At 45.0% G+C, this 12,387-nt stretch overlaps 1 protein-coding gene across 1 annotated transcript in view; it reads left to right on the top strand.

Annotated features, from left to right (window-relative positions):
• LOC124622075 (guanine nucleotide exchange factor for Rab-3A-like) overlaps nucleotides 1–12,387 on the top strand; it is a 500,693-nt gene that overhangs the window by 452,491 nt on the left and 35,815 nt on the right. The window lies entirely within an intron of this gene.

The raw sequence follows: 12,387 nt of genomic DNA, 5'->3' as shown, positions 1-12,387 counted from the left end.
CGCGCCACGTTAGTCCATTACTTGCAATTATTCTGCTAATCGATTATGGACACGCCCATATTGCAGTTAATTTTACATAAACGATTATTCCTACGATTAATTATTTCAATTTTTTCTTTTCTGTTTTAAAGACGCCTGAGTGTTGACTTTCTGTCTGCACCTCGATTACGAATAATGATGGTGGGACCGAGCGAGGTGGCGCAGTGGTTAGACGCTGGACTCGCATTCGGGAGGACGACGGTTCAATCCCGCGTCCGGCCATCCAGATTTAGGTTTTCCGTGATTTCCCTAAATCACTCCAGGCAAATGCCGGGATGGCTCCTCTGAAAGGGCACGGCCGACTTCCTTCCCCATCCTTCCCGAATCCGACGAGACCGATGACCACGCTGTCTGGTCTCCTTCCCCAAACCAACCAACCAACCAACCAATGATGGTGGTGATGTTTGATCTGTGGGGGCGCTCGACTGCACGGTCATAAGCGCCCATACATAGCCCCATTTTTTTCAAAGTCCAATTTTTTGTATACAGTCGAATCTGTTCACTGTCATGGAAGGTGGTGGTGGTGGTGGTGAAAAAAATGAAATGGCGTGTGACGAGGGCCTCCCATCGGGTAGACCGCTCGCCTGGTGCAAGTCTTTCGATTTGACGCCACTTAGGCGACTTGCGCGTCCATGGGGATGAAATGATGATGATTAGGACAACACAACACCCAGTCCCTGAGGAGAAAATCTCCAACCCAGCCGGGAATCGGACCCGGGCCCTTTGGATTGGCTGTCGCGCTGACCACTCAGCTACCGGGGGCGGACCATGATGATGATGATGATGATGATGATGATGATGATGATGATGATGACGATGACGATGATATGATGAGGACAACATATACACCCAGTCCCCAGACAGAGAAAATCCCCAACCCGGCCGGGAATGGAACCTGGGACCCCGCGATCCAGAGGCAGCAATGCTAGCCACGAGCTACGGACTCTATTACGGAAATATGTCGAACTTTTCCGTAGTACTGATCGTGGAACATCGGCACTTGGGACACTTCGTGCCTACTCTTTTCTGCTAACGATTGCTCTCAACAGGTGGCGAAGTGTTTTGTATGTGAATTCAGAAACAACGCAACAAGTGCTATGTACTTTCACCAAAACTTGTTAGTTCTGCAGTAAATTAAACCGCAACTGCTGATCACGGCACAAATTTGTGTCCCTCAGTTCACTTCCTGAATAATTTTGGTCTCTGTAAACACAGTTAGTGTTTGTGTTACAAACAACGATACTAATTGAAACTTCCTGGCAGATTAAAACTGTGTACCTGACCGAGACTCGAACTCGGGACCTTTGCCTTTCGCGGGCAAGTGCTCTAGTTGGTAGAGCACTTGCCCGAGAAAGGCAAAGGTCCCGAGTTCGAGTCTCGGTCCGGCACACAGTTTTAATCTGCCAGGAAGTTTCATATCAGCGCACACTCCGCTGCAGAGTGAAAATCTCATTCTGGAAACATCCCCTAGGCTGTGGCTAAGCCATGTTTCCGCAATATCCTTTCTTTCAGGAGTGCTAGTTCTGCAAGGTTCGCAGAAGAGCTTCTGTAAAGTTTGGAAGGTAGGAGGCGAGGTACTGCCAGAAGTAAAGCTGTGAGGACCGGGCGTGAGTCGTGCATCGGTAGCTCAGTTGGTAGAGCACTTGCTCGCGAAAGGCAAAGGTCCCGAGTTCGAGTCTCGGTCCGGCACACAGTTTTAATCTGCCAGGAAGTTTCATATCAGCGCACACTCCGCTGCAGATTGAAAATCTCATTCTGGAGACGATAGTAATTGGCTTGACTAATGTTAAAAATATATTCATGGCGAACTTAAATAAAACCGACAAAACCACAGGTATGGCTTCCTGACTGGAAATGGAGTAAAAAAGGTCCTATGAACACGCGTCCGGAAATGCATCGCTGCCACGGTAGATGGCGCTGACGAATGACAGTTCCTCTGACAGCGTGTTGTGGGCTCTGTGACTGACACGGCGCACAGTAAGCAGCAGAATGGGCCGGTATTCGTGTAGGGAACAAGCCGAGATGACGTTTGTGAACGGCCAAGCAGATGGAAACGGTCGAGAGGCAGCACGACTACAGCAAAACAAGTATCATGAGAGGCACCAGCCTCATCGCACAACATTTCAAGCCCTCTTTGTGCGTTGGTGTGATCTTGGGTGCTTCCAGACGGACGAACATGCAGGGAGGTACCGAACTGTGCGTACACCAGATTTAAAACATGTATTAGGATTCGTCTCAACATCCTGTAGAACCTGGTCCTCCAAATCTTGCGTAGGTGCAGTTTGGTTCAGTTGGACCACAAAATCCAGTGCATTCCACGTAAAGGCAGCCCACACCATTAAGGAACCACCAACAGCTTGCACAGTGCCTTTTTGACAATCTTGGTTCATGGCTTTGTGGGATCTGCGCCACACTCGATCCCTACCATCAGCTATTACCAACTGAAATCGAGACTCTGCTGACCAGACCATAGTTTTCCAGTCGTCGAGGGTCGAAACGATATGGTCACGAGCCGAGGAAAGGCTGTTGGCAAAGGCACTCGCGTCGGTCGTTTGCTGCCAAATCCCATTAGCGCCGAATTTCGCCGCTCTTTATTAACGGATACGTTCATCATGCGTCCCACATTCATTTCCGAGATTGTTGCTTGTCTGTTAGCACTGACAACTTTACACAAACGGTGCTGCTCTCAGTCGATCAGTGAAGGTAGTCGGCCACTGCGTCGTTCGCGGTGAGAGTTAACGCAGAAATTTGGTATCCTTTGGTACACTCAACACTGTGGGCCTAAATTCGCTATTGATTTCCGAAATGGAATGCCCCATGTGTCTAGCTCCAACTATCACTCTGCGTTGAAAGTGTGTTGATTCTCGTTGTGTGGCCGTAATCAAGTCGGATACCTTTTCTCATGAATCTCCCAAGTACAAATGACAGCTCCGTCAATACACTGCCCTTTCATACCTTGTACGCGATACTAACTCCATCTGTATACGTCCATTTCACTATCCCATGACTTCCGTCACCTCAGTCAACATGCTCTTGTTTCAAGGTTAAAAAAGAACTTAACAAAATGCTGATTATATTAAAAGTGACAAATTAATCGTGAATATGTACCAGTTATCCTGTATGCATGGCATTTACGTTTCCTGTAAAATAAAAAGAAAGGAGACATTACTTCTTACATATTTTACTTGCCGATCGTATAGCCACGAAATATTTTTAGAAATACGCTGTTGGAAAAAATAGTACACCTTTTTAGAGGTTCTCAGTTCACTCAAGATTTATTGTTGCAACACTGCGTATGGAGTACATGAAATGATTGACAGATCAATAGTAGAAGCAGTACTGAGGCACCAGATATCGATGCATCCTGAAACACCCATGTTAATACGTGGTACAGTCTCCATGGGTGGCAATGTAGGTTCTGTCTCTGGCATCTAGTTGCTCGTACAAACATTGAATGCTTTCCTGGGGTACTATATGCCATGCCTGCTCAACGTACATATCCACGTAGTTTTCGTCGCCCACCCAACTCCCGCCCTCGGGCGGGTTTACCAGTTGGGCTGCGCCTTGCGTCTCTTTGCCGTGATTTTCAGCTTCCTTCTTTGTCCTGTCTTCCTCGCTCCCTCCCCTCTACCCCTCCTTGGGTAGTTCCTCGGCCTCGAATTCGGATGGATCTCCGGCGAGATCCGAAAGATTCCATCCCCCCGGTGGTGTTCCGTTCCTTTTTCCGCCAAATTTTATGGGAGTTTCGGGATGCTGGTGTTTTTCACACTGATGGCTCTAAATCTGCTGATCATGTTGGGTATGCCTTTACGTCCTCTGTTGGAACGGAAAATCATCTGCTGCCACCTACATGTGGGGTGTTTACTGCGGAATTGATGGCAATTTCCCAGGCCCTTACCTTTATTAAACAATCCCAACACAACCGCGTTTTGTTATGTACGGACTCGATGAGTGGCCTTCTTGCTATTGACCGGTGTTTTTCGCGCCATCCCTTGGTCTCTGCCATCCATGACCATCTCGCTGATATTCACCGTGCTGCTTGTTCCATTGACTTCCTTTGGGTCCCTGGCCATGTGGGTATCCCGGGTAATGAGCTCGCTGATCGTTTGGCTGGGGGAGCAGTCACTTACCCCCCGTTTTCTGTAACCCCTCCTGCAGCGGATTTACGGCTTCACATCAAATCCCACTTCGCACAGTCATGGGCCACTTCTTGGGAGGCTACTCCCCTGTCTAATAAACTTCGTGCAATTAAGGTGACACCAGGCCCGTGGCGTTCTTCCTTTCGCCTCTCCCGAAAGGACTCGACCACACTGTGTCGTCTCCGCATTGGCCATACCAGGCTGACCCATGGTTTTCTTTTGCGTGATGAGCCACCCCCACTATGTGGTTGTGGAGCCTTCCAGTCAGTAGCCCACATTTTGGTTGAATGCACCCTTCTTTTGGCTCTGCGTGCTAAGTATAGGCTCCCCAACACTTTACCTTTGATGTTGGCTGACGATTCCCGGATGGTCTCTCTGGTTCTCGGTTTCCTCCGGGAAAGTGGTTTTTATTCTCAGTTTTAAGGTTTTTAATCTCTCTCTGGTGTTGGGGCAGGGCGGTGAGTGTTTGGGTGTCTCCCACTGTAAGCAGTGTTCGGAGATTCCCGATTCCCCTCTCTGACCGAAATCCTCTTTTCTTCCCCTTTTACTCTGTTTTTACCCCTTTTTTTTAAGGCTTGGTTAGTCTTTCTATTCCCATACGTACTTTCTACATTCTAGCAGTTGTACCTTTTACGTCACAGGTGGTCTTGCCTATGCTGCTTCAGCATAGTGTTGGGTTCGTTCTCTTGCCGACTTCCCTCATTTTGATTTTTTACCAATGACAACATGACTGCCCTTTTACGTTTTTACCTTTTTCCGTTTTATTTTTCTGACTTTACTGCGAAGTCCCATTAGCAAAATGGAGCCTATTTGAATCAAGGGACTGATGACCTTGCTGTTTGGTCCCTTAAACCTCAAACAACCAAACCATCCACGTAGTTTTGTAAGAGTTGTCGGTTGACGAGTCGCACGGGTCACTTCTTGTCCCACCACATCTCACACGTGCGCGGCTGGAGACAAGTCCGAAGATCGTGTTGGCGAGGGAAGTTGGTGCATGTCTTGCAGAGCACGTAGGATTTCATGGACAGTGTGTGGGCGAGCATTGCCCTGTTGCAACAACACTCACCTTCCCATTGCAAGAATGGGTCTAACAACACGCTGCATGTAGTGATCACTGGTTAGCGTCCGCCATAGAAATGCCAAAGGGTAGAGGCCAGTGAGTCTTGAACAAATGCACTCTATGGGATAGCGCTCTCCTGGTCTACCTTGTGTGCACAAACGACCATCTTTCGCATGTAGGCATGATCTTCTTTCATTGCTGGAGACCACAGCAGGCCATTCCATCTTCCAAGTGATCCTCTGATGGCGCCACTCAAGCCGTGCTTGTCGATGCTGTGGTGCGAGTGAAAGACAGGCTAGTGGTCTGCACAAACGTAGTCCCACTGCTAAGAAATGGTTCGCAACAGTCCGTGTTGACACATCTGAGCTCACAATCCCTCCTATCTGTGCTGTATGATCTGCCACTGCTGCCCTTACAGTACGATAATCCTGACTGATGTCTGTAATGTGTGGACGTCAAGAATCTAGCCTACACATATGAGAATGTTCACGTGACCACTCATACCAACATCTTTGCACAACTGATGCAGCATGTCCAACGTGTGTGGCTGTTCTCTAGAAGGCACACTTCGCCACTCAGAAGACCACAATTTGACCCCTTTTAGTCTCGCTCAGTTGTCTATAGGAAGCAAGAGTGCATCCCCACAGCATGGTTGACTGCTAGCTTCACACATCTGCACCCCACTGATTCTTCTGGCTGTAGGCATTCCATATTAAAGGGTACACACAGAGGTTACGCTGGTAGCTGTGCTACTACGCTATCTGTTGTGGGATGACACTGAAGCCATTATCAGTAAATCTCCTATCTGCCAGGTGGCATACGCCATCATTATATCAAAATCGACGTTGTCTTTCCAGTGTTCCTAATTTTTTTTCTACCAGTGTATATTTGGTGAACTACAAAGTCTTTTAGCTTCAGCTGTAGTGGGTATGTGATACTATCCATCAGTGGCACGTGAAAATTGGTGCCAGACTGCGACTCAGACCTGGATTTCCATTTATCACGAGGTGCTACTTTACCACTTAGGTTATCCAAGCATGCTTCCTGGATCAGTCCAAACTTCTATATCTGACGTCACTATTATTTCATACTCTAGTGTGCTCTTTATCTGTTAAGTGCTCACATCGTTACAGCATTTGTGTTCCCACATCAGAATGAGTAGATTAGACTGTCACATGAGAAGGTAGATAACGTGACATGTGGAAGTTTGGGTCAGTCCAAGAGATGTATTCAGATAGCTTACATGGTAAGGTGAGTGCTCACAATGAGCAGTAAATCCGGGTTCAAGGCCCAGTCTGGCACAAATTTTCATATGACACTGATGGGTAATATCCAGTACATCTGATGGTAAATGAACTCCCAACTGACCAAACATATTTTAAAATAGCATTACTTTCTAACTGACCATTGTAAGAAACACAGGTTATATTGTGGCTCCGTAAACTTTCCAGCATAATAATTGATTATATTTGTGTCAGGTCTCCTGCCGCAACATATCGTCATCTGGACACGATGACAATATGTTGCGGCTGGAGACCCGACATGAATACATGTGTCCGGAAACGCTTACTTTCCATGTTAGAGCTCATTTTATTACTTCTCTTCAAATCACATTAATCATGGAATGGAAACACACAGCAACAGAACGTACTAGCCTGACTTCAAACACTTTGTTACCAGAAATGTTCAAAATGTCCTCCGTTATCCAGGATACATGCATCCACCCTCCATCGCATGGAATCCCTGATGCAGCCCTGGAGAATGGCGTATTGTATCACAGCCATCCACAATACGAGCATGAAGAGTCTCTACATTTGGTACCGGGGTTGCGTAGACAAGAGCTTTCAAATGCCCCCATAAATGAAAGTCAAGAGGGTTGAGGTCAGGAGAGCGTGGAAGCCATGGAATTGGTCCGCCTCTACCAATCCATCGGTCACCGAATCTGTTGTTGAGAAGCGTACCAACACTTTGACTGAAATGTGCAGGAACTCCATCGTGCATGAACCACATGTTGTGTCGTACTTGTAAAGGCACATGTTCTAGCAGCACAGGTAGAGTATCCCGTAGGTGGAAGAACATGGGGCCCAATGAAGATATCACCAACAATGCCTGCACAAATCTGTGTTGATGACGTGATTGCACAATTGCGTGTGCATTCTTGTCAGCCCACACATGTTGATTGTGAAAATTTACAACTTGATCACGTTGGAATGAAGCCTCCTCCGTAAAGAGAACATTTGCACTGAAATGAGGATTGACACATTGTTGGATGAACCATTCACAAAAGTGTACCCGTGGGGGCCAATAAGCTGCTGATAGTGCCTGCACACGCTGTACATGGTACGGAAATAACTGGTTCTCCCGTAGCACTCTCCATACAGTAATGTTGTCAACGTTACCTCGTACAGCAGCAACTTCTCTGACGCTGACATTAGGGTTATCGTCAACTGCACGAAGAATTGCCTCGTCCATTGCAGGTGTCCTCGTCATTCTAGGTCTTCCTCAGTCGCGAGTCATAGGCTGGAATGTTCTGTGCTCCTAAGACGCCGATCAATTGCTTCGAATGTCTTCCTGTCGGGACACCTTTATTCTGGAAATCTGTCTCGATACAAAAGTACTGCGCCACAGCTATTGCCCCGTGCTAATCCATACATCAAATGGGCATCTGCCAACTCGGGATTTGTAAACATTGCACTGACTCCAAAACCACGTTCGTGATGAACACTAACCTGTTGATGCTACGTACTGATGTGCTTGATGCTGGTACTGTAGAGCAATGAGTCGCATGTCAACACAAGCACCGAAGTCAACATTACCTTCCTTCAATTGGGCCAACTGGCGGTGAATCGAGGAAGTACAGTACATACTGACGACATGTGGACATGTGTCCGGAAATGCTTAATTTTCATGTTAGAGCTCATTTTAGTTTCGTCAGTATGTACTGTACTTCCTCGATTCACCGCCAGTTGGCCCAATTGAAGGAAGGTAATGTTGACTTCGGTGCTTGTGTTGACATGCGACTCATTGCTCTACAGTACCAGCATCAAGCACATCAGTACGTAGCATCAACAGGTTAGTGTTCATCACGAACGTGGTTTTGGAGTCAGTGCAATGTTTACAAATCCCGAGTTGGCAGATGCCCATTTGATGTATGGATTAGCACGGGGCAATAGCCGTGGCGCAGTACTTTTGTATCGAGACAGATTTCCAGAATAAAGGTGTCCCGACAGGAAGACATTCGAAGCAATTGATCGGCGTCTTAGGAGCACAGAACATTCCAGCCTATGACTCGCGACTGAGGAAGACCTAGAATGACGAGGACACCTGCAATGGACGAGGCAATTCTTCGTGCAGTTGACGATAACCCTAATGTCAGCGTCAGAGAAGTTGCTGCTGTACGAGGTAACGTTGACAACATTACTGTATGGAGAGTGCTACGGGAGAACCAGTTATTTCCGTACCATGTACAGCGTGTGCAGGCACTATCAGCAGCTTATTGGCCCCCACGGGTACACTTTTGTGAATGGTTCATCCAACAATGTGTCAATCCTCATTTCAGTGCAAATGTTCTCTTTACGGAGGAGGCTTCATTCCAACGTGATCAAGTTGTAAATTTTCACAATCAACATGTGTGGGCTGACAAGAATGCACACGCAATTGTGCAATCACGTCATCAACACAGATTTGTGCAGGCATTGTTGGTGATATCTTCATTGGGCCCCATGTTCTTCCACCTACGGGATACTCTACCTGTGCTGCTAGAACATGTGCCTTTACAAGTACGACACAACATGTGGTTCATGCACGATGGAGCTCCTGCACATTTCAGTCAAAGTGTTGGTACGCTTCTCAACAACAGATTTGGTGACCGATGGATTGGTAGAGGCGGACCAATTCCATGGCTTCCACGCTCTCCTGACGTCAACCCTCTTGACTTTCATTTATGGGGGCATTTGAAAGCTCTTGTCTACGCAACCCTGGTACCAAATGTAGAGACTCTTCATGCTCGTATTGTGGATGGCTGTGATACAATACGCCATTCTCCAGGGCTGCATCAGGGATTCCATGCGATGGAGGGTGGATGCATGTATCCTGGATAACGGAGGACATTTTGAACATTTCTGGTAACAAAGTGTTTGAAGTCAGGCTAGTACGTTCTGTTGCTGTGTGTTTCCATTCCATGATTAATGTGATTTGAAGAGAAGTAATAAAATGAGCTGTAACATGGAAAGTAAGCGTTTCCGGACACATGTCCACATAACATATTTTCTTTCTTTGTGTGTGAGGAATGTTTCCCGAAAGTTTGGCCGTACCTTTTTGTAACACCCTGTATAAGATTGTACCACTTAATGAGTAGATTATAACAGCACTTTAAATTTTTAAATTTGGTCAGTGATTATATGAAATACTGAAAATTTTTTTGCCCATGTAAGCCATTACATAGGCAACCTGCAAGAGGGAATGGATGATGGTTGCCGTTTGGTAATATAGATCAGGCAGCTTATCCTCTGTGATTGGACTTCACTAATGTGTTGCACATAGGCAAAAGATACTTTATCGTATTCTCCCCCACTCGTCTGGCCCCTCTGACAGCAGGCATATCGTGGTGCCGTCAAGGCACATTGAGCACAAAACCATTGGCAATGTCACATGTTGTGTACTGTTAAAGTACAGAACAAGACCACCTACCTATGCATGATGATGAACCCACCTGTGAAACATTGTGTATGAATCGTGAATGATTGGCACTTTTCCTCAGAGAGACTTCTATAGTTCTGTGAGAGATGTTGAAGAAGAGTAGTGGACCCGAAATTGATTTACCAATACGGTATACAACTTCCGCAATATTGGAGACCATGGAAGGCACTTTTTCCCCATCCCAAACTTGGACTTCCTCAGCTATGGGTGTGAAGGGCTATTATTGTGGAAAATTCTGTTCCTTGCTGCATATAATGTCTCCAACACTAAACAGACATGGCCAACTGTAATTGTTTTATAGACTTTACCAGTTACTGTACCTTCCTTTTCATTGTGAACTTAGTACCAACACCATTTCTAAAACCTGGACGAAGACAGTTTGGATTTTATACTTTCCCTCATGTTGTCAGTAAGTTCATACATTCTTTGCTAAGAGAATAATGTAACAGTAAGGTATTGTTCTACTCTTCAGCAGACTATACACTGTCGAGAGTAATGACACCCTTGAAGCCTGTGGTTAAGTTGAATTCTTCATTGTGTAATTTACCATAGATCCATAGTTCAGTCCACCAGTGAAGAAAGAAAACTTGTTTGGTCTTTTGAAGTGAAAATTTGAATTTTTCAAGTAAGTCCGTGATGTGTGTACAATTAGCTCAATTGGTACTGCATTGACAGTATAAGACTGAGAAAGTTGGCATAGTGATCTAAGTACTGGACTTCCATTTGTGAGGACGGGGGTAAAAATAATGTCCAGTCTCGCACATCTATAGCTTAGTGGGAGACAGAAGGCAAAGGTGCTCAAAAAATTGATCTTTAGGTTTTTACGTATTTGAAAAGCCCATTATTCCTGTGTAAAATAGTTTTTGTTTCATATGAATATCATAATTTGTTCATGAGCTATAACTGTTTCCCTGATGCTCTGTGTGCTGTGGCATTTAAATGCCATGCCTTCTTTTTTGCACCATGCAGAGAAAATTGCACTGATTTTGATATTCTCTCTCACCATTTGCTGCTTCTGCTGTTTCATCATGACAAGGTACTCTTCATTTCAATCATGTTTTTTATTGTTTCAAAGCACTAATGTTTGCAATTAGTGAAGTTCATTGCAAGTGAAGTGAGTGTTGTTTTATATTTTCTCTGGTTTCCTACATTTTTATAAAACCGCCACGAATAAAGAATTTTCATTTACAGTAAAATTCAGAGGAAATAAATATGTAAAAGTAAATGAGGTAAGGTCAAAAGGACCAAGAATGTTAGATGTAAAGGAAATCAGTACATCAAGAAAGAAACTGCAGTGTCTACAGGATATTTCCTTGCAGTCAGCTTGTGGAGATGAACACTTATTTGGAAATATTGTAGTGAACATCAGCATGCTCTGTGCTTTTATTTCCAAAAATACTGTGTGCCTTTGGGAGAGAAACAGTGTCTTTGCAAAGGGACTGTTTCAAAACTGACATTGAAATGTGCAAAGTGAAGCAAATGCTTTAACAATAACATCACAGATGGCAAAGAATAATCTGTATGAGAATAACATAAGGCTAGTTTATGGTCTCATATCAAATGGTAAAGGGGCAGGCAAACTCTTCTGTACATTGCTTGACATTCCAAATCCACCTTCAAAATTTATGACTTACAATGAAATTATTGGAACCGCCATTACTGAAGTGTGTAATGTCTCAATGAAGGAAGCAGCCGAAGAAGCACTCAGTGAGAGTAATGACAATGAAAGTGGTGATATTTGTACATGTTTCGATGGCATGTGGCAGAAACATGGGCGTACTTCACTAAATGATGATGTGATGGATACATCAATTGATACTGATGTAGAGATGCTAAGCAAGTACTGTATAACGTCTGGTGGCGAAGCTGAGAAAGACAATGAACACAACAGTCAGAAGAATTATACTGGTTCTAGTAATGGGATGGAAGTGGCAGGAGTTCTCAGGATTTTAATCATTAGTGGCAAATAGAGGTGTTAGATGCAAACAGCGTTTAGGGACAGTGACAGCAGGGCTTATGACTGAATATGTGTAAAAGAATCCTGTGGTCCTAGTGTCACAATTTCCAAATCAGAATGCATTGAGCATGTGCAGAATAGAATGGGGTCCAGGTTGAGAAGACTGGAGGAGGAGGAGATTGGTGTTAACATTCTGTCAGCAATGATGTCATTAGAGACTGAGCACAATCTTGGATTAGGGAAGGATGGAGAAGGAAAGTGGTTGTGCCCTTTCAAAGGAACTGTCCTGGCATTTGAGAAGACTATTAAAGGAAAAGTAAAAAAGAGTACTGGAAGAGGGTAAGAAGATAGGTGGTAAGGGTCGCCAGAGAAATGTTGAAATAGGTAGATTAAAGAATTATTATGGCTTGGCCATAAGAAAAAATGTTGGGAATTTAGAAAACTTGAATAAAGCTGCGTGAGCTACCCTTTTCCATAAGCTTTCCACAAATGAA

Source organism: Schistocerca americana, chromosome 7, assembly GCF_021461395.2.
Source record: "Schistocerca americana isolate TAMUIC-IGC-003095 chromosome 7, iqSchAmer2.1, whole genome shotgun sequence".
NCBI classification, from domain to species: Eukaryota; Metazoa; Arthropoda; class Insecta; order Orthoptera; family Acrididae; genus Schistocerca; species Schistocerca americana.
Note: the sequence above shows the minus strand (reverse complement) of the source record. Positions and strands in the feature narration are given on the sequence as shown.